Genomic DNA, 20,006 nt, shown 5'->3' with positions numbered 1-20,006 from the left:
GGGTAGGGGTGTGGCGCGATATTGGGGAAGGGATGAGATTTTATATTTCTTCATAAGCATTAATCTTATTTTGTCAATTAGGAACATTCAGCACCCACCCGCTATCAAGGCAGCTGCCTATCATGTCATGCCCTACCTGCACAGGTGTGCTGGCTACTCAAATGATCCAATTAAGGAGGCCATTTAGTCAGCAGCAGCAGAAGTCCTGTGCCTGGACGCTCCAACAGCGGCCAGACACAAGCAGAAGCAGAAGCAGCAGAAGCAGCAGCAGCACCACCTTTTGTTTTTTGGCTGCAGCAGCAGCAAGGCCCACAGGGCTGGCTAGCTGGCTAGCCAGCAAGCAGGTAGCAATGAAAGTAGGAATCTTTCTTTTTAACCCTGTAAGGGGGTGGTGCACTGTACCCGAAGATACTGCCATATCGGGTCAATGCATAGGGCGACGGAAGCAAGCTTCGAAATCGGCCCCCGTTCTCAAAAATCCATTTAATATATGGTCCCCAGATAGGGGACGTATCAGATATTAAACTGATAAGAACAGATACTACACTTGATCTTAGCCAAAAGGCCGAGAAGCGATAACCGTGAAAGGGGCGGGCCCAACAAGGTGCCCTTCATGGGCACTATCACTGCTTGCTGTCAGGGAGGCTGCCAGACAATTTTCCATGCACACTCTGGGCTGGGGGGCAGTCAACCACCAGTACACACAGCAGAACCTAAACCCATACCATTATTGCTAAGCAGCAAGACAGGGGCCCATTGCACTCCCACGGGGCCTTTTTAAATGCAATCCATAACCCGGATTTGCCAGGAACCCTTCTTACTCCTCCTACTTGCATGTGACACTGGGCTTAGGATCTGCATAGGAAACACACACACAAGCACACACCTACCTTTGTTGCCTGCAGATGCCTCCTTGGCTGTCCCCAAACGGTATCAAACCAACACCCACGGGAAGCTGTAAGCATAGAGGACATGCCTGCACCCCATTGGACTTACCTGTGTGGGTTAAACCCGGGTTATTTGACAACCTATGGCGGTGATGGTTCTGCTCAGGCAGAGCAGTGCTGATGCTCCTCATAAAGCTGTCGCTGCTGTGAAGGTTCTAGGTGACATCACAAATCCCTATGGTTACATACACAACAAAGCTGGGTTGTTGTTGTTTACACTCTGCAAGGCCTGTGGAAGTGAGTGACATCATAGCACTGTAGTTCTGAGGGTTCTAGATGGATGCAACAATCTCCTGTTGCTTCTATGAAGGCCATAATAGACGACATCACCAAACAGCTCCATAGTCACATACACAGCAAAGGAGAGATGTTGTTTACACCTAGTGATGTCAGTGGTATTGAGTGACATCACAGCACAGTGCTAAGGCTCCTGGGCCTGGACACAGCAGCGGCTGCAATATCTCAACGGAGAATACGTTTATATATATGTGTGTGTGTGCGCGTATATATATATATATATATATATATATATATATATATATATATTTCTCCGCCGAAATCACTTTTAAACCCATTTCCACCTTTTTTTCCCTTCTCTTCCTCTTACTTTTTTTTCACGTTTTTTTACGTTTTTCTCCTTTTCGCCTCTTTTCTGGGCGTATTATTCTTCTTTTTCTTCTTTTTTTTCGTCTAATTCATACCCCATCAGTGCAGCAATGCTTATTCAATACCGCCAGCAGATGGAGACACTGGGGGATAATTTTCTAAGGATTTATACTGATTTTTCCTGTCTGAATTTGTCGCACAGAAAGTTGCAGGCCAAATATGTGTGACATTTCTGCGACTTTAGCTTCTAGAGCATTTTTACAACATTATACATAGGTGCTGAATACATAAAAAGCGACTGTTCAGCGACAGACAAGTCGCATCGGCTGAAAGTAGGCCAGAATGTCAGTCCATGTTGGAGCAGGTTTAGATACAGTCTAAAGTATAGATCTCAAAGTCTGTGCACAGAATTTAGCAAGGGCCTCGCACCTTCTGATGCATCAGGTAGGTGCACAATAGCATAGCCTAACCCTCTGTACTTTGGTCTATATTGATGCGGGACATAGACAGCCAGCTGATGACCAATCCATTAGTGCAATGGATGGCTGGAAGCATTTGTCTTTGCCTTTGCAATACCACAGAAGCAATGCATGGTCAATGTACAGCAATGACACACCTGTGTGAACAGCCAGGAGACCCCCCCCCCCCCCCCCCCATGTTATGTTACATAGTTACATAGTTAGTACGGTCGAAAAAAGACATATGTCCATCAAGTTCAACCAGGGAATTAAGGGGTAGGGGTGTGGCGCGATATTGGGGAAGGGATGAGATTTTATATTTCTTCATAAGCATTAATCTTATTTTGTCAATTAGGAACATTCAGCACCCACCCGCTATCAAGGCAGCTGCCTATCATGTCATGCCCTACCTGCACAGGTGTGCTGGCTACTCAAATGATCCAATTAAGGAGGCCATTTAGTCAGCAGCAGCAGAAGTCCTGTGCCTGGACGCTCCAACAGCGGCCAGACACAAGCAGAAGCAGAAGCAGCAGCAGCACCACCTTTTGTTTTTTGGCTGCAGCAGCAGCAAGGCCCACAGGGCTGGCTAGCTGGCTAGCCAGCAAGCAGGTAGCAATGAAAGTAGGAATCTTTCTTTTTAACCCTGTAAGGGGGTGGTGCACTGTACCCGAAGATACTGCCATATCGGGTCAATGCATAGGGCGACGGAAGCAAGCTTCGAAATCGGCCCCCGTTCTCAAAAATCCATTTAATATATGGTCCCCAGATAGGGGACGTATCAGATATTAAACTGATAAGAACAGATACTACACTTGATCTTAGCCAAAAGGCCGAGAAGCGATAACCGTGAAAGGGGCGGGCCCAACAAGGTGCCCTTCATGGGCACTATCACTGCTTGCTGTCAGGGAGGCTGCCAGACAATTTTCCATGCACACTCTGGGCTGGGGGGCAGTCAACCACCAGTACACACAGCAGAACCTAAACCCATACCATTATTGCTAAGCAGCAAGACAGGGGCCCATTGCACTCCCACGGGGCCTTTTTAAATGCAATCCATAACCCGGATTTGCCAGGAACCCTTCTTACTCCTCCTACTTGCATGTGACACTGGGCTTAGGATCTGCATAGGAAACACACACACAAGCACACACCTACCTTTGTTGCCTGCAGATGCCTCCTTGGCTGTCCCCAAACGGTATCAAACCAACACCCACGGGAAGCTGTAAGCATAGAGGACATGCCTGCACCCCATTGGACTTACCTGTGTGGGTTAAACCCGGGTTATTTGACAACCTATGGCGGTGATGGTTCTGCTCAGGCAGAGCAGTGCTGATGCTCCTCATAAAGCTGTCGCTGCTGTGAAGGTTCTAGGTGACATCACAAATCCCTATGGTTACATACACAACAAAGCTGGGTTGTTGTTGTTTACACTCTGCAAGGCCTGTGGAAGTGAGTGACATCATAGCACTGTAGTTCTGAGGGTTCTAGATGGATGCAACAATCTCCTGTTGCTTCTATGAAGGCCATAATAGACGACATCACCAAACAGCTCCATAGTCACATACACAGCAAAGGAGAGATGTTGTTTACACCTAGTGATGTCAGTGGTATTGAGTGACATCACAGCACAGTGCTAAGGCTCCTGGGCCTGGACACAACAGCGGCTGCAATATCTCAACGGAGAATACGTTTATATATATGTGTGTGTGTGCGCGTATGTATATATATATATATATATATATATATATATATATATATATATATATATATATATTTCTCCGCCGAAATCACTTTTAAACCCATTTCCACCTTTTTTTCCCTTCTCTTCCTCTTACTTTTTTTTCACGTTTTTTTACGTTTTTCTCCTTTTCGCCTCTTTTCTGGGCGTATTATTCTTCTTTTTCTTATTTTTTTTCGTCTAATGCATACCCCATCAGTGCAGCAATGCTTATTCAATACCGCCAGCAGATGGAGACACTGGGGGATAATTTTCTAAGGATTTATACTGATTTTTCCTGTCTGAATTTGTCGCACAGAAAGTTGCAGGCCAAATATGTGTGACATTTCTGCGACTTTAGCTTCTAGAGCATTTTTACAACATTATACATAGGTGCTGAATACATAAAAAGCGACTGTTCAGCGACAGACAAGTCGCATCGGCTGAAAGTAGGCCAGAATGTCAGTCCATGTTGGAGCAGGTTTAGATACAGTCTAAAGTATAGATCTCAAAGTCTGTGCACAGAATTTAGCAAGGGCCTCGCACCTTCTGATGCATCAGGTAGGTGCACAATAGCATAGCCTAACCCTCTGTACTTTGGTCTATATTGATGCGGGACATAGACAGCCAGCTGATGACCAATCCATTAGTGCAATGGATGGCTGGAAGCATTTGTCTTTGCCTTTGCAATACCACAGAAGCAATGCATGGTCAATGTACAGCAATGACACACCTGTGTGAACAGCCAGGAGACCCCCCCCCCCATGTTATGTTACATAGTTACATAGTTAGTACGGTCGAAAAAAGACATATGTCCATCAAGTTCAACCAGGGAATTAAGGGGTAGGGGTGTGGCGCGATATTGGGGAAGGGATGAGATTTTATATTTCTTCATAAGCATTAATCTTATTTTGTCAATTAGGAACATTCAGCACCCACCCGCTATCAAGGCAGCTGCCTATCATGTCATGCCCTACCTGCACAGGTGTGCTGGCTACTCAAATGATCCAATTAAGGAGGCCATTTAGTCAGCAGCAGCAGAAGTCCTGTGCCTGGACGCTCCAACAGCGGCCAGACACAAGCAGAAGCAGAAGCAGCAGAAGCAGCAGCAGCACCACCTTTTGTTTTTTGGCTGCAGCAGCAGCAAGGCCCACAGGGCTGGCTAGCTGGCTAGCCAGCAAGCAGGTAGCAATGAAAGTAGGAATCTTTCTTTTTAACCCTGTAAGGGGGTGGTGCACTGTACCCGAAGATACTGCCATATCGGGTCAATGCATAGGGCGACGGAAGCAAGCTTCGAAATCGGCCCCCGTTCTCAAAAATCCATTTAATATATGGTCCCCAGATAGGGGACGTATCAGATATTAAACTGATAAGAACAGATACTACACTTGATCTTAGCCAAAAGGCCGAGAAGCGATAACCGTGAAAGGGGCGGGCCCAACAAGGTGCCCTTCATGGGCACTATCACTGCTTGCTGTCAGGGAGGCTGCCAGACAATTTTCCATGCACACTCTGGGCTGGGGGGCAGTCAACCACCAGTACACACAGCAGAACCTAAACCCATATCATTATTGCTAAGCAGCAAGACAGGGGCCCATTGCACTCCCACGGGGCCTTTTTAAATGCAATCCATAACCCGGATTTGCCAGGAACCCTTCTTACTCCTCCTACTTGCATGTGACACTGGGCTTAGGATCTGCATAGGAAACACACACACAAGCACACACCTACCTTTGTTGCCTGCAGATGCCTCCTTGGCTGTCCCCAAACGGTATCAAACCAACACCCACGGGAAGCTGTAAGCATAGAGGACATGCCTGCACCCCATTGGACTTACCTGTGTGGGTTAAACCCGGGTTATTTGACAACCTATGGCGGTGATGGTTCTGCTCAGGCAGAGCAGTGCTGATGCTCCTCATAAAGCTGTCGCTGCTGTGAAGGTTCTAGGTGACATCACAAATCCCTATGGTTACATACACAACAAAGCTGGGTTGTTGTTGTTTACACTCTGCAAGGCCTGTGGAAGTGAGTGACATCATAGCACTGTAGTTCTGAGGGTTCTAGATGGATGCAACAATCTCCCGTTGCTTCTATGAAGGCCATAATAGACGACATCACCAAACAGCTCCATAGTCACATACACAGCAAAGGAGAGATGTTGTTTACACCTAGTGATGTCAGTGGTATTGAGTGACATCACAGCACAGTGCTAAGGCTCCTGGGCCTGGACACAGCAGCGGCTGCAATATCTCAACGGAGAATACGTTTATATATATGTGTGTGTGTGCGCGTATATATATATATATATATATATATATATATATATATATATATATTTCTCCGCCGAAATCACTTTTAAACCCATTTCCACCTTTTTTTCCCTTCTCTTCCTCTTACTTTTTTTTCACGTTTTTTTACGTTTTTCTCCTTTTCGCCTCTTTTCTGGGCGTATTATTCTTCTTTTTCTTCTTTTTTTTCGTCTAATGCATACCCCATCAGTGCAGCAATGCTTATTCAATACCGCCAGCAGATGGAGACACTGGGGGATAATTTTCTAAGGATTTATACTGATTTTTCCTGTCTGAATTTGTCGCACAGAAAGTTGCAGGCCAAATATGTGTGACATTTCTGCGACTTTAGCTTCTAGAGCATTTTTACAACATTATACATAGGTGCTGAATACATAAAAAGCGACTGTTCAGCGACAGACAAGTCGCATCGGCTGAAAGTAGGCCAGAATGTCAGTCCATGTTGGAGCAGGTTTAGATACAGTCTAAAGTATAGATCTCAAAGTCTGTGCACAGAATTTAGCAAGGGCCTTGCACCTTCTGATGCATCAGGTAGGTGCACAATAGCATAGCCTAACCCTCTGTACTTTGGTCTATATTGATGCGGGACATAGACAGCCAGCTGATGACCAATCCATTAGTGCAATGGATGGCTGGAAGCATTTGTCTTTGCCTTTGCAATACCACAGAAGCAATGCATGGTCAATGTACAGCAAAGACACACCTGTGTGAACAGCCAGGAGACCCCCCCCCCCCCCATGTTATGTTACATAGTTACATAGTTAGTACGGTCGAAAAAAGACATATGTCCATCAAGTTCAACCAGGGAATTAAGGGGTAGGGGTGTGGCGCGATATTGGGGAAGGGATGAGATTTTATATTTCTTCATAAGCATTAATCTTATTTTGTCAATTAGGAACATTCAGCACCCACCCGCTATCAAGGCAGCTGCCTATCATGTCATGCCCTACCTGCACAGGTGTGCTGGCTACTCAAATGATCCAATTAAGGAGGCCATTTAGTCAGCAGCAGCAGAAGTCCTGTGCCTGGACGCTCCAACAGCGGCCAGACACAAGCAGAAGCAGAAGCAGCAGAAGCAGCAGCAGCACCACCTTTTGTTTTTTGGCTGCAGCAGCAGCAAGGCCCACAGGGCTGGCTAGCTGGCTAGCCAGCAAGCAGGTAGCAATGAAAGTAGGAATCTTTCTTTTTAACCCTGTAAGGGGGTGGTGCACTGTACCCGAAGATACTGCCATATCGGGTCAATGCATAGGGCGACGGAAGCAAGCTTCGAAATCGGCCCCCGTTCTCAAAAATCCATTTAATATATGGTCCCCAGATAGGGGACGTATCAGATATTAAACTGATAAGAACAGATACTACACTTGATCTTAGCCAAAAGGCCGAGAAGCGATAACCGTGAAAGGGGCGGGCCCAACAAGGTGCCCTTCATGGGCACTATCATTGCTTGCTGTCAGGGAGGCTGCCAGACAATTTTCCATGCACACTCTGGGCTGGGGGGCAGTCAACCACCAGTACACACAGCAGAACCTAAACCCATACCATTATTGCTAAGCAGCAAGACAGGGGCCCATTGCACTCCCACGGGGCCTTTTTAAATGCAATCCATAACCCGGATTTGCCAGGAACCCTTCTTACTCCTCCTACTTGCATGTGACACTGGGCTTAGGATCTGCATAGGAAACACACACACAAGCACACACCTACCTTTGTTGCCTGCAGATGCCTCCTTGGCTGTCCCCAAACGGTATCAAACCAACACCCACGGGAAGCTGTAAGCATAGAGGACATGCCTGCACCCCATTGGACTTACCTGTGTGGGTTAAACCCGGGTTATTTGACAACCTATGGCGGTGATGGTTCTGCTCAGGCAGAGCAGTGCTGATGCTCCTCATAAAGCTGTCGCTGCTGTGAAGGTTCTAGGTGACATCACAAATCCCTATGGTTACATACACAACAAAGCTGGGTTGTTGTTGTTTACACTCTGCAAGGCCTGTGGAAGTGAGTGACATCATAGCACTGTAGTTCTGAGGGTTCTAGATGGATGCAACAATCTCCTGTTGCTTCTATGAAGGCCATAATAGACGACATCACCAAACAGCTCCATAGTCACATACACAGCAAAGGAGAGATGTTGTTTACACCTAGTGATGTCAGTGGTATTGAGTGACATCACAGCACAGTGCTAAGGCTCCTGGGCCTGGACACAGCAGCGGCTGCAATATCTCAACGGAGAATACGTTTATATATATGTGTGTGTGTGCGCGTATATATATATATATATATATATATATGTATATATATATATATATATATTTCTCCGCCGAAATCACTTTTAAACCCATTTCCACCTTTTTTTCCCTTCTCTTCCTCTTACTTTTTTTTCACGTTTTTTTACGTTTTTCTCCTTTTCGCCTCTTTTCTGGGCGTATTATTCTTCTTTTTCTTCTTTTTTTTCGTCTAATGCATACCCCATCAGTGCAGCAATGCTTATTCAATACCGCCAGCAGATGGAGACACTGGGGGATAATTTTCTAAGGATTTATACTGATTTTTCCTGTCTGAATTTGTCGCACAGAAAGTTGCAGGCCAAATATGTGTGACATTTCTGCGACTTTAGCTTCTAGAGCATTTTTACAACATTATACATAGGTGCTGAATACATAAAAAGCGACTGTTCAGCGACAGACAAGTCGCATCGGCTGAAAGTAGGCCAGAATGTCAGTCCATGTTGGAGCAGGTTTAGATACAGTCTAAAGTATAGATCTCAAAGTCTGTGCACAGAATTTAGCAAGGGCCTCGCACCTTCTGATGCATCAGGTAGGTGCACAATAGCATAGCCTAACCCTCTGTACTTTGGTCTATATTGATGCGGGACATAGACAGCCAGCTGATGACCAATCCATTAGTGCAATGGATGGCTGGAAGCATTTGTCTTTGCCTTTGCAATACCACAGAAGCAATGCATGGTCAATGTACAGCAATGACACACCTGTGTGAACAGCCAGGAGACCCCCCCCCCCCCCCATGTTATGTTACATAGTTACATAGTTAGTACGGTCGAAAAAAGACATATGTCCATCAAGTTCAACCAGGGAATTAAGGGGTAGGGGTGTGGCGCGATATTGGGGAAGGGATGAGATTTTATATTTCTTCATAAGCATTAATCTTATTTTGTCAATTAGGAACATTCAGCACCCACCCGCTATCAAGGCAGCTGCCTATCATGTCATGCCCTACCTGCACAGGTGTGCTGGCTACTCAAATGATCCAATTAAGGAGGCCATTTAGTCAGCAGCAGCAGAAGTCCTGTGCCTGGACGCTCCAACAGCGGCCAGACACAAGCAGAAGCAGAAGCAGCAGAAGCAGCAGCAGCACCACCTTTTGTTTTTTGGCTGCAGCAGCAGCAAGGCCCACAGGGCTGGCTAGCTGGCTAGCCAGCAAGCAGGTAGCAATGAAAGTAGGAATCTTTCTTTTTAACCCTGTAAGGGGGTGGTGCACTGTACCCGAAGATACTGCCATATCGGGTCAATGCATAGGGCGACGGAAGCAAGCTTCGAAATCGGCCCCCGTTCTCAAAAATCCATTTAATATATGGTCCCCAGATAGGGGACGTATCAGATATTAAACTGATAAGAACAGATTTTTTTTTTAAGTTTCCCTCAGAACTAAATCATAGTTCTAAGATCTCATATGAACTAGATTTTTGTGCTCATCAACAGGTAACTTTTTTTTTTTTTTTTTTTTTAATTTATTTCCAGAATAAAACAAATTAAAACAACAAAACAACTAACAACAATAACTCAAATAAACCTTATTCCAAAATGAAACCCTTTCTCCATGCGAAAACTGCCAAATAATCAATTAAACCGAATTGAAGAGCTCCACTCTTCAAAGCTTCTTTGACAGGGACTGCCAACCATGGTGACACTTGGTAGGTCGCCATGAAGCGCCTTACATCAGGCTTCATGGACTGCATTATTTTTCCCCTCACAGTTTCAAGCCGGGTATTCACTTTTATTTTAAATTTTACTAGGTCTTGAACAAATATTTCTTTTTCTTCCTTTGGGGCTTGGTCTAGCACCTCACCCAAATATCCAGAAAAATACTCACTGAGAATTATTTTCTTTAATTCCTCTGTTGGCTCCCCTTCAGAAGCCTCACTTACGCTTTCTTCTTCCATTTCTTTTCCTGTGTCCAACTTTTCTTTGCTCTTGCCAGAAACTTTTTTGGCCTCTGGAACTATATTCTCTTCTTTTGTCTTCCTCTTCAATTTCACCCCAACTTCCATAGCCTCAGATTTTTCCGGGCAGTCTTTAAAGAAATGCCCAGTCTTTTTACAGGCCCTGCAGGTCTTACTTTGACCACACTCAGAAAAGACATGACCTTCCTTTAGACATTTGGTACATATTATCTTTCCACAACTTTCATGCCCGTATTGTTTGCAGTTTTTGCAGAAAGTTCCCATCTCTGGGAAAAATAAATCCCCTGTGTCCTTCCCTATTTTAAACCGAGCTGGTGGGAGCAACAATCTTCCGGGCGCCCCCGCATCCTCTTTCAGTCTGCACAAGAACTTCCATTTTCCTGTCCAAAGCTGGTGTTGGTTAAGGACTTTACCTCTTTCCTCTACTTCCACACAAAATTCCTGCAAAAAGAGCTTGATGTCACTTTCTTTCGCGTATGGCGAGTACATCTTAACTGTGAACAGCTTGGTATTGTCCACAAAGTGCTCAACCAATTTTATGCCTTCCATCTTTGGATGATTCCGGGTTTTCTCCAAGGTTTCCAAAAATTTTCTGTAGAAAGACTTGCTGTTGAAAGTAACATCATAGACCCCCTTTCGAGGGTAATCCATGACTGTCAAGATCTCCATTCTTGGCACTTGGAACAGACCAAACAAGATCTCCACAATTAAGAAGTCCAGATTCTTTTCTCCTCTGGCTTGCTCCTCCACGATAAATCGAACAGCATTTTGGACCCGAGCATATTCAGGTATATCCGCCATGTCTGTTCAGCTGCCGAGATCTTCTTCCGTCCTCTGTTTGCAACCAGGCGACCCAGTGGCTGCCTGGTGATCACTTCTCGTTTCCTGGGGAGTAAGCCGTAACCCCAAAAGCAGCAAGGGGGTGAAGCTCCACCAAATAGGTAGAGCGATCCCCCAAGGCCAAGGCACGGGTACCCCAGGAACCTTCCAGCCAGACCAAGTGAGCAGATACTACACTTGATCTTAGCCAAAAGGCCGAGAAGCGATAACCGTGAAAGGGGCGGGCCCAACAAGGTGCCCTTCATGGGCACTATCATTGCTTGCTGTCAGGGAGGCTGCCAGACAATTTTCCATGCACACTCTGGGCTGGGGGGCAGTCAACCACCAGTACACACAGCAGAACCTAAACCCATACCATTATTGCTAAGCAGCAAGACAGGGGCCCATTGCACTCCCACGGGGCCTTTTTAAATGCAATCCATAACCCGGATTTGCCAGGAACCCTTCTTACTCCTCCTACTTGCATGTGACACTGGGCTTAGGATCTGCATAGGAAACACACACACAAGCACACACCTACCTTTGTTGCCTGCAGATGCCTCCTTGGCTGTCCCCAAACGGTATCAAACCAACACCCACGGGAAGCTGTAAGCATAGAGGACATGCCTGCACCCCATTGGACTTACCTGTGTGGGTTAAACCCGGGTTATTTGACAACCTATGGCGGTGATGGTTCTGCTCAGGCAGAGCAGTGCTGATGCTCCTCATAAAGCTGTCGCTGCTGTGAAGGTTCTAGGTGACATCACAAATCCCTATGGTTACATACACAACAAAGCTGGGTTGTTGTTGTTTACACTCTGCAAGGCCTGTGGAAGTGAGTGACATCATAGCACTGTAGTTCTGAGGGTTCTAGATGGATGCAACAATCTCCTGTTGCTTCTATGAAGGCCATAATAGACGACATCACCAAACAGCTCCATAGTCACATACACAGCAAAGGAGAGATGTTGTTTACACCTAGTGATGTCAGTGGTATTGAGTGACATCACAGCACAGTGCTAAGGCTCCTGGGCCTGGACACAGCAGCGGCTGCAATATCTCAACGGAGAATACGTTTATATATATGTGTGTGTGTGCGCGTATATATATATATATATATATATATATATATATATATTTCTCCGCCGAAATCACTTTTAAACCCATTTCCACCTTTTTTTCCCTTCTCTTCCTCTTACTTTTTTTTCACGTTTTTTTTACGTTTTTCTCCTTTTCGCCTCTTTTCTGGGCGTATTATTCTTCTTTTTCTTCTTTTTTTTCGTCTAATGCATACCCCATCAGTGCAGCAATGCTTATTCAATACCGCCAGCAGATGGAGACACTGGGGGATAATTTTCTAAGGATTTATACTGATTTTTCCTGTCTGAATTTGTCGCACAGAAAGTTGCAGGCCAAATATGTGTGACATTTCTGCGACTTTAGCTTCTAGAGCATTTTTACAACATTATACATAGGTGCTGAATACATAAAAAGCGACTGTTCAGCGACAGACAAGTCGCATCGGCTGAAAGTAGGCCAGAATGTCAGTCCATGTTGGAGCAGGTTTAGATACAGTCTAAAGTATAGATCTCAAAGTCTGTGCACAGAATTTAGCAAGGGCCTCGCACCTTCTGATGCATCAGGTAGGTGCACAATAGCATAGCCTAACCCTCTGTACTTTGGTCTATATTGATGCGGGACATAGACAGCCAGCTGATGACCAATCCATTAGTGCAATGGATGGCTGGAAGCATTTGTCTTTGCCTTTGCAATACCACAGAAGCAATGCATGGTCAATGTACAGCAATGACACACCTGTGTGAACAGCCAGGAGACCCCCCCCCCCCCCATGTTATGTTACATAGTTACATAGTTAGTACGGTCGAAAAAAGACATATGTCCATCAAGTTCAACCAGGGAATTAAGGGGTAGGGGTGTGGCGCGATATTGGGGAAGGGATGAGATTTTATATTTCTTCATAAGCATTAATCTTATTTTGTCAATTAGGAACATTCAGCACCCACCCGCTATCAAGGCAGCTGCCTATCATGTCATGCCCTACCTGCACAGGTGTGCTGGCTACTCAAATGATCCAATTAAGGAGGCCATTTAGTCAGCAGCAGCAGAAGTCCTGTGCCTGGACGCTCCAACAGCGGCCAGACACAAGCAGAAGCAGAAGCAGCAGAAGCAGCAGCAGCACCACCTTTTGTTTTTTGGCTGCAGCAGCAGCAAGGCCCACAGGGCTGGCTAGCTGGCTAGCCAGCAAGCAGGTAGCAATGAAAGTAGGAATCTTTCTTTTTAACCCTGTAAGGGGGTGGTGCACTGTACCCGAAGATACTGCCATATCGGGTCAATGCATAGGGCGACGGAAGCAAGCTTCGAAATCGGCCCCCGTTCTCAAAAATCCATTTAATATATGGTCCCCAGATAGGGGACGTATCAGATATTAAACTGATAAGAACAGATACTACACTTGATCTTAGCCAAAAGGCCGAGAAGCGATAACCGTGAAAGGGGCGGGCCCAACAAGGTGCCCTTCATGGGCACTATCACTGCTTGCTGTCAGGGAGGCTGCCAGACAATTTTCCATGCACACTCTGGGCTGGGGGGCAGTCAACCACCAGTACACACAGCAGAACCTAAACCCATACCATTATTGCTAAGCAGCAAGACAGGGGCCCATTGCACTCCCACGGGGCCTTTTTAAATGCAATCCATAACCCGGATTTGCCAGGAACCCTTCTTACTCCTCCTACTTGCATGTGACACTGGGCTTAGGATCTGCATAGGAAACACACACACAAGCACACACCTACCTTTGTTGCCTGCAGATGCCTCCTTGGCTGTCCCCAAACGGTATCAAACCAACACCCACGGGAAGCTGTAAGCATAGAGGACATGCCTGCACCCCATTGGACTTACCTGTGTGGGTTAAACCCGGGTTATTTGACAACCTATGGCGGTGATGGTTCTGCTCAGGCAGAGCAGTGCTGATGCTCCTCATAAAGCTGTCGCTGCTGTGAAGGTTCTAGGTGACATCACAAATCCCTATGGTTACATACACAACAAAGCTGGGTTGTTGTTGTTTACACTCTGCAAGGCCTGTGGAAGTGAGTGACATCATAGCACTGTAGTTCTGAGGGTTCTAGATGGATGCAACAATCTCCTGTTGCTTCTATGAAGGCCATAATAGACGACATCACCAAACAGCTCCATGGTCACATACACAGCAAAGGAGAGATGTTGTTTACACCTAGTGATGTCAGTGGTATTGAGTGACATCACAGCACAGTGCTAAGGCTCCTGGGCCTGGACACAGCAGCGGCTGCAATATCTCAACGGAGAATACGTTTATATATATGTGTGTGTGTGCGCGTATATATATATATATATATATATATATATATATATATATATATTTCTCCGCCGAAATCACTTTTAAACCCATTTCCACCTTTTTTTCCCTTCTCTTCCTCTTACTTTTTTTTCACGTTTTTTTACGTTTTTCTCCTTTTCGCCTCGTTTCTGGGCGTATTATTCTTCTTTTTCTTCTTTTTTTTCGTCTAATGCATACCCCATCAGTGCAGCAATGCTTATTCAATACCGCCAGCAGATGGAGACACTGGGGGATAATTTTCTAAGGATTTATACTGATTTTTCCTGTCTGAATTTGTCGCACAGAAAGTTGCAGGCCAAATATGTGTGACATTTCTGCGACTTTAGCTTCTAGAGCATTTTTACAACATTATACATAGGTGCTGAATACATAAAAAGCGACTTTTCAGCGACAGACAAGTCGCATCGGCTGAAAGTAGGCCAGAATGTCAGTCCATGTTGGAGCAGGTTTAGATACAGTCTAAAGTATAGATCTCAAAGTCTGTGCACAGAATTTAGCAAGGGCCTCGCACCTTCTGATGCATCAGGTAGGTGCACAATAGCATAGCCTAACCCTCTGTACTTTGGTCTATATTGATGCGGGACATAGACAGCCAGCTGATGACCAATCCATTAGTGCAATGGATGGCTGGAAGCATTTGTCTTTGCCTTTGCAATACCACAGAAGCAATGCATGGTCAATGTACAGCAATGACACACCTGTGTGAACAGCCAGGAGACCCCCCCCCCCCCCATGTTATGTTACATAGTTACATAGTTAGTACGGTCGAAAAAAGACATATGTCCATCAAGTTCAACCAGGGAATTAAGGGGTAGGGGTGTGGCGCGATATTGGGGAAGGGATGAGATTTTATATTTCTTCATAAGCATTAATCTTATTTTGTCAATTAGGAACATTCAGCACCCACCCGCTATCAAGGCAGCTGCCTATCATGTCATGCCCTACCTGCACAGGTGTGCTGGCTACTCAAATGATCCAATTAAGGAGGCCATTTAGTCAGCAGCAGCAGAAGTCCTGTGCCTGGACGCTCCAACAGCGGCCAGACACAAGCAGAAGCAGAAGCAGCAGAAGCAGCAGCAGCACCACCTTTTGTTTTTTGGCTGCAGCAGCAGCAAGGCCCACAGGGCTGGCTAGCTGGCTAGCCAGCAAGCAGGTAGCAATGAAAGTAGGAATCTTTCTTTTTAACCCTGTAAGGGGGTGGTGCACTGTACCCGAAGATACTGCCATATCGGGTCAATGCATAGGGCGACGGAAGCAAGCTTCGAAATCGGCCCCCGTTCTCAAAAATCCATTTAATATATGGTCCCCAGATAGGGGACGTATCAGATATTAAACTGATAAGAACAGATACTACACTTGATCTTAGCCAAAAGGCCGAGAAGCGATAACCGTGAAAGGGGCGGGCCCAACAAGGTGCCCTTCATGGGCACTATCACTGCTTGCTGTCAGGGAGGCTGCCAGACAATTTTCCATGCACACTCTGGGCTGGGGGGCAGTCAACCACCAGTACACACAGCAGAACCTAAACCCATACCATTATTGCTAAGCAGCAAGACAGGGGCCCATTGCACTCCCACGGGGCCTTTTTAAATGCAATCCATAACCCGGATTTGCCAGGAACCCTTCTTACTCCTCCTACTTGCATGTGACACTGGGCTTAGGATCTGCATAGGAAACACACACACAAGCACACACCTACCTTTGTTGCCTGCAGATGCCTCCTTGGCTGTCCCCAAACGGTATCAAACCAACACCCACGGGAAGCTGTAAGCATAGAGGACATGCCTGCACCCCATTGGACTTACCTGTGTGGGTTAAACCCGGGTTATTTGACAACCTATGGCGGTGATGGTTCTGCTCAGGCAGAGCAGTGCTGATGCTCCTCATAAAGCTGTCGCTGCTGTGAAGGTTCTAGGTGACATCACAAATCCCTATGGTTACATACACAACAAAGCTGGGTTGTTGTTGTTTACACTCTGCAAGGCCTGTGGAAGTGAGTGACATCATAGCACTGTAGTTCTGAGGGTTCTAGATGGATGCAACAATCTCCTGTTGCTTCTATGAAGGCCATAATAGACGACATCACCAAACAGCTCCATAGTCACATACACAGCAAAGGAGAGATGTTGTTTACACCTAGTGATGTCAGTGGTATTGAGTGACATCACAGCACAGTGCTAAGGCTCCTGGGCCTGGACACAGCAGCGGCTGCAATATCTCAACGGAGAATACGTTTATATATATGTGTGTGTGTGCGCGTATATATATATATATATATATATGTATATATATATATATATATATTTCTCCGCCGAAATCACTTTTAAACCCATTTCCACCTTTTTTTCCCTTCTCTTCCTCTTACTTTTTTTTCACGTTTTTTTACGTTTTTCTCCTTTTCGCCTCTTTTCTGGGCGTATTATTCTTCTTTTTCTTCTTTTTTTTCGTCTAATGCATACCCCATCAGTGCAGCAATGCTTATTCAATACCGCCAGCAGATGGAGACACTGGGGGATAATTTTCTAAGGATTTATACTGATTTTTCCTGTCTGAATTTGTCGCACAGAAAGTTGCAGGCCAAATATGTGTGACATTTCTGCGACTTTAGCTTCTAGAGCATTTTTACAACATTATACATAGGTGCTGAATACATAAAAAGCGACTGTTCAGCGACAGACAAGTCGCATCGGCTGAAAGTAGGCCAGAATGTCAGTCCATGTTGGAGCAGGTTTAGATACAGTCTAAAGTATAGATCTCAAAGTCTGTGCACAGAATTTAGCAAGGGCCTCGCACCTTCTGATGCATCAGGTAGGTGCACAATAGCATAGCCTAACCCTCTGTACTTTGGTCTATATTGATGCGGGACATAGACAGCCAGCTGATGACCAATCCATTAGTGCAATGGATGGCTGGAAGCATTTGTCTTTGCCTTTGCAATACCACAGAAGCAATGCATGGTCAATGTACAGCAATGACACACCTGTGTGAACAGCCAGGAGACCCCCCCCCCCCCCCATGTTATGTTACATAGTTACATAGTTAGTACGGTCGAAAAAAGACATATGTCCATCAAGTTCAACCAGGGAATTAAGGGGTAGGGGTGTGGCGCGATATTGGGGAAGGGATGAGATTTTATATTTCTTCATAAGCATTAATCTTATTTTGTCAATTAGGAACATTCAGCACCCACCCGCTATCAAGGCAGCTGCCTATCATGTCATGCCCTACCTGCACAGGTGTGCTGGCTACTCAAATGATCCAATTAAGGAGGCCATTTAGTCAGCAGCAGCAGAAGTCCTGTGCCTGGACGCTCCAACAGCGGCCAGACACAAGCAGAAGCAGAAGCAGCAGAAGCAGCAGCAGCACCACCTTTTGTTTTTTGGCTGCAGCAGCAGCAAGGCCCACAGGGCTGGCTAGCTGGCTAGCCAGCAAGCAGGTAGCAATGAAAGTAGGAATCTTTCTTTTTAACCCTGTAAGGGGGTGGTGCACTGTACCCGAAGATACTGCCATATCGGGTCAATGCATAGGGCGACGGAAGCAAGCTTCGAAATCGGCCCCCGTTCTCAAAAATCCATTTAATATATGGTCCCCAGATAGGGGACGTATCAGATATTAAACTGATAAGAACAGATACTACACTTGATCTTAGCCAAAAGGCCGAGAAGCGATAACCGTGAAAGGGGCGGGCCCAACAAGGTGCCCTTCATGGGCACTATCACTGCTTGCTGTCAGGGAGGCTGCCAGACAATTTTCCATGCACACTCTGGGCTGGGGGGCAGTCAACCACCAGTACACACAGCAGAACCTAAACCCATACCATTATTGCTAAGCAGCAAGACAGGGGCCCATTGCACTCCCACGGGGCCTTTTTAAATGCAATCCATAACCCGGATTTGCCAGGAACCCTTCTTACTCCTCCTACTTGCATGTGACACTGGGCTTAGGATCTGCATAGGAAACACACACACAAGCACACACCTACCTTTGTTGCCTGCAGATGCCTCCTTGGCTGTCCCCAAACGGTATCAAACCAACACCCACGGGAAGCTGTAAGCATAGAGGACATGCCTGCACCCCATTGGACTTACCTGTGTGGGTTAAACCCGGGTTATTTGACAACCTATGGCGGTGATGGTTCTGCTCAGGCAGAGCAGTGCTGATGCTCCTCATAAAGCTGTCGCTGCTGTGAAGGTTCTAGGTGACATCACAAATCCCTATGGTTACATACACAACAAAGCTGGGTTGTTGTTGTTTACACTCTGCAAGGCCTGTGGAAGTGAGTGACATCATAGCACTGTAGTTCTGAGGGTTCTAGATGGATGCAACAATCTCCTGTTGCTTCTATGAAGGCCATAATAGACGACATCACCAAACAGCTCCATAGTCACATACACAGCAAAGGAGAGATGTTGTTTACACCTAGTGATGTCAGTGGTATTGAGTGACATCACAGCACAGTGCTAAGGCTCCTGGGCCTGGACACAGCAGCGGCTGCAATATCTCAACGGAGAATACGTTTATATATATGTGTGTGTGTGCGCGTATATATACATATATATATATATATATATATATATATATATATATATTTCTCCGCCGAAATCACTTTTAAACCCATTTCCACCTTTTTTTCCCTTCTCTTCCTCTTACTTTTTTTTCACGTTTTTTTACGTTTTTCTCCTTTTCGCCTCTTTTCTGGGCGTATTATTCTTCTTTTTCTTCTTTTTTTTCGTCTAATGCATACCTCATCAGTGCAGCAATGCTTATTCAATACCGCCAGCAGATGGAGACACTGGGGGATAATTTTCTAAGGATTTATACTGATTTTTCCTGTCTGAATTTGTCGCACAGAAAGTTGCAGGCCAAATATGTGTGACATTTCTGCGACTTTAGCTTCTAGAGCATTTTTACAACATTATACATAGGTGCTGAATACATAAAAAGCGACTGTTCAGCGACAGACAAGTCGCATCGGCTGAAAGTAGGCCAGAATGTCAGTCCATGTTGGAGCAGGTTTAGATACAGTCTAAAGTATAGATCTCAAAGTCTGTGCACAGAATTTAGCAAGGGCCTCGCACCTTCTGATGCATCAGGTAGGTGCACAATAGCATAGCCTAACCCTCTGTACTTTGGTCTATATTGATGCGGGACATAGACAGCCAGCTGATGACCAATCCATTAGTGCAATGGATGGCTGGAAGCATTTGTCTTTGCCTTTGCAATACCACAGAAGCAATGCATGGTCAATGTACAGCAATGACACACCTGTGTGAACAGCCAGGAGACCCCCCCCCCCCCATGTTATGTTACATAGTTACATAGTTAGTACGGTCGAAAAAAGACATATGTCCATCAAGTTCAACCAGGGAATTAAGGGGTAGGGGTGTGGCGCGATATTGGGGAAGGGATGAGATTTTATATTTCTTCATAAGCATTAATCTTATTTTGTCAATTAGGAACATTCAGCACCCACCCGCTATCAAGGCAGCTGCCTATCATGTCATGCCCTACCTGCACAGGTGTGCTGGCTACTCAAATGATCCAATTAAGGA

At 45.7% G+C, this 20,006-nt stretch overlaps 8 non-coding genes and 1 pseudogene across 8 annotated transcripts; all 9 read right to left on the bottom strand.

The window, feature by feature from the left end:
* Positions 1-386: 386 nt before the first annotated feature.
* Positions 387-577, bottom strand: LOC130332154 (U2 spliceosomal RNA). Its single transcript, XR_008874889.1, has one exon. It is a non-coding gene; the product is annotated as a U2 spliceosomal RNA (small nuclear RNA).
* Positions 578-2,662: 2,085 nt separating this feature from the next.
* Positions 2,663-2,853, bottom strand: LOC130332153 (U2 spliceosomal RNA). The gene has a single exon (XR_008874888.1). It is a non-coding gene; the product is annotated as a U2 spliceosomal RNA (small nuclear RNA).
* Positions 2,854-4,955: 2,102 nt separating this feature from the next.
* Positions 4,956-5,146, bottom strand: LOC130332151 (U2 spliceosomal RNA). Its single transcript, XR_008874887.1, has one exon. It is a non-coding gene; the product is annotated as a U2 spliceosomal RNA (small nuclear RNA).
* Positions 5,147-7,237: 2,091 nt separating this feature from the next.
* On the bottom strand, positions 7,238-7,428 carry LOC130332149 (U2 spliceosomal RNA). The gene has a single exon (XR_008874885.1). It is a non-coding gene; the product is annotated as a U2 spliceosomal RNA (small nuclear RNA).
* Positions 7,429-9,524: 2,096 nt separating this feature from the next.
* Positions 9,525-9,706, bottom strand: LOC130332119 (U2 spliceosomal RNA). Its single transcript, XR_008874868.1, has one exon. It is a non-coding gene; the product is annotated as a U2 spliceosomal RNA (small nuclear RNA).
* A 1,426-nt stretch (positions 9,707-11,132) lies between these two features.
* LOC130332128 (U2 spliceosomal RNA) lies at positions 11,133-11,285 on the bottom strand (annotated as a pseudogene).
* Positions 11,286-13,369: 2,084 nt separating this feature from the next.
* Positions 13,370-13,560, bottom strand: LOC130332148 (U2 spliceosomal RNA). The gene has a single exon (XR_008874884.1). It is a non-coding gene; the product is annotated as a U2 spliceosomal RNA (small nuclear RNA).
* A 2,089-nt stretch (positions 13,561-15,649) lies between these two features.
* Positions 15,650-15,840, bottom strand: LOC130332147 (U2 spliceosomal RNA). Its single transcript, XR_008874883.1, has one exon. It is a non-coding gene; the product is annotated as a U2 spliceosomal RNA (small nuclear RNA).
* Positions 15,841-17,932: 2,092 nt separating this feature from the next.
* Positions 17,933-18,123, bottom strand: LOC130332146 (U2 spliceosomal RNA). The gene has a single exon (XR_008874882.1). It is a non-coding gene; the product is annotated as a U2 spliceosomal RNA (small nuclear RNA).
* Positions 18,124-20,006: the final 1,883 nt, after the last annotated feature.

This window comes from Hyla sarda, unplaced genomic scaffold (genome assembly GCF_029499605.1).
Source record: "Hyla sarda isolate aHylSar1 unplaced genomic scaffold, aHylSar1.hap1 scaffold_369, whole genome shotgun sequence".
Lineage (NCBI taxonomy): Eukaryota > Metazoa > Chordata > Amphibia > Anura > Hylidae > Hyla > Hyla sarda.
This window is presented reverse-complemented; position numbering and strand designations above follow the sequence as displayed.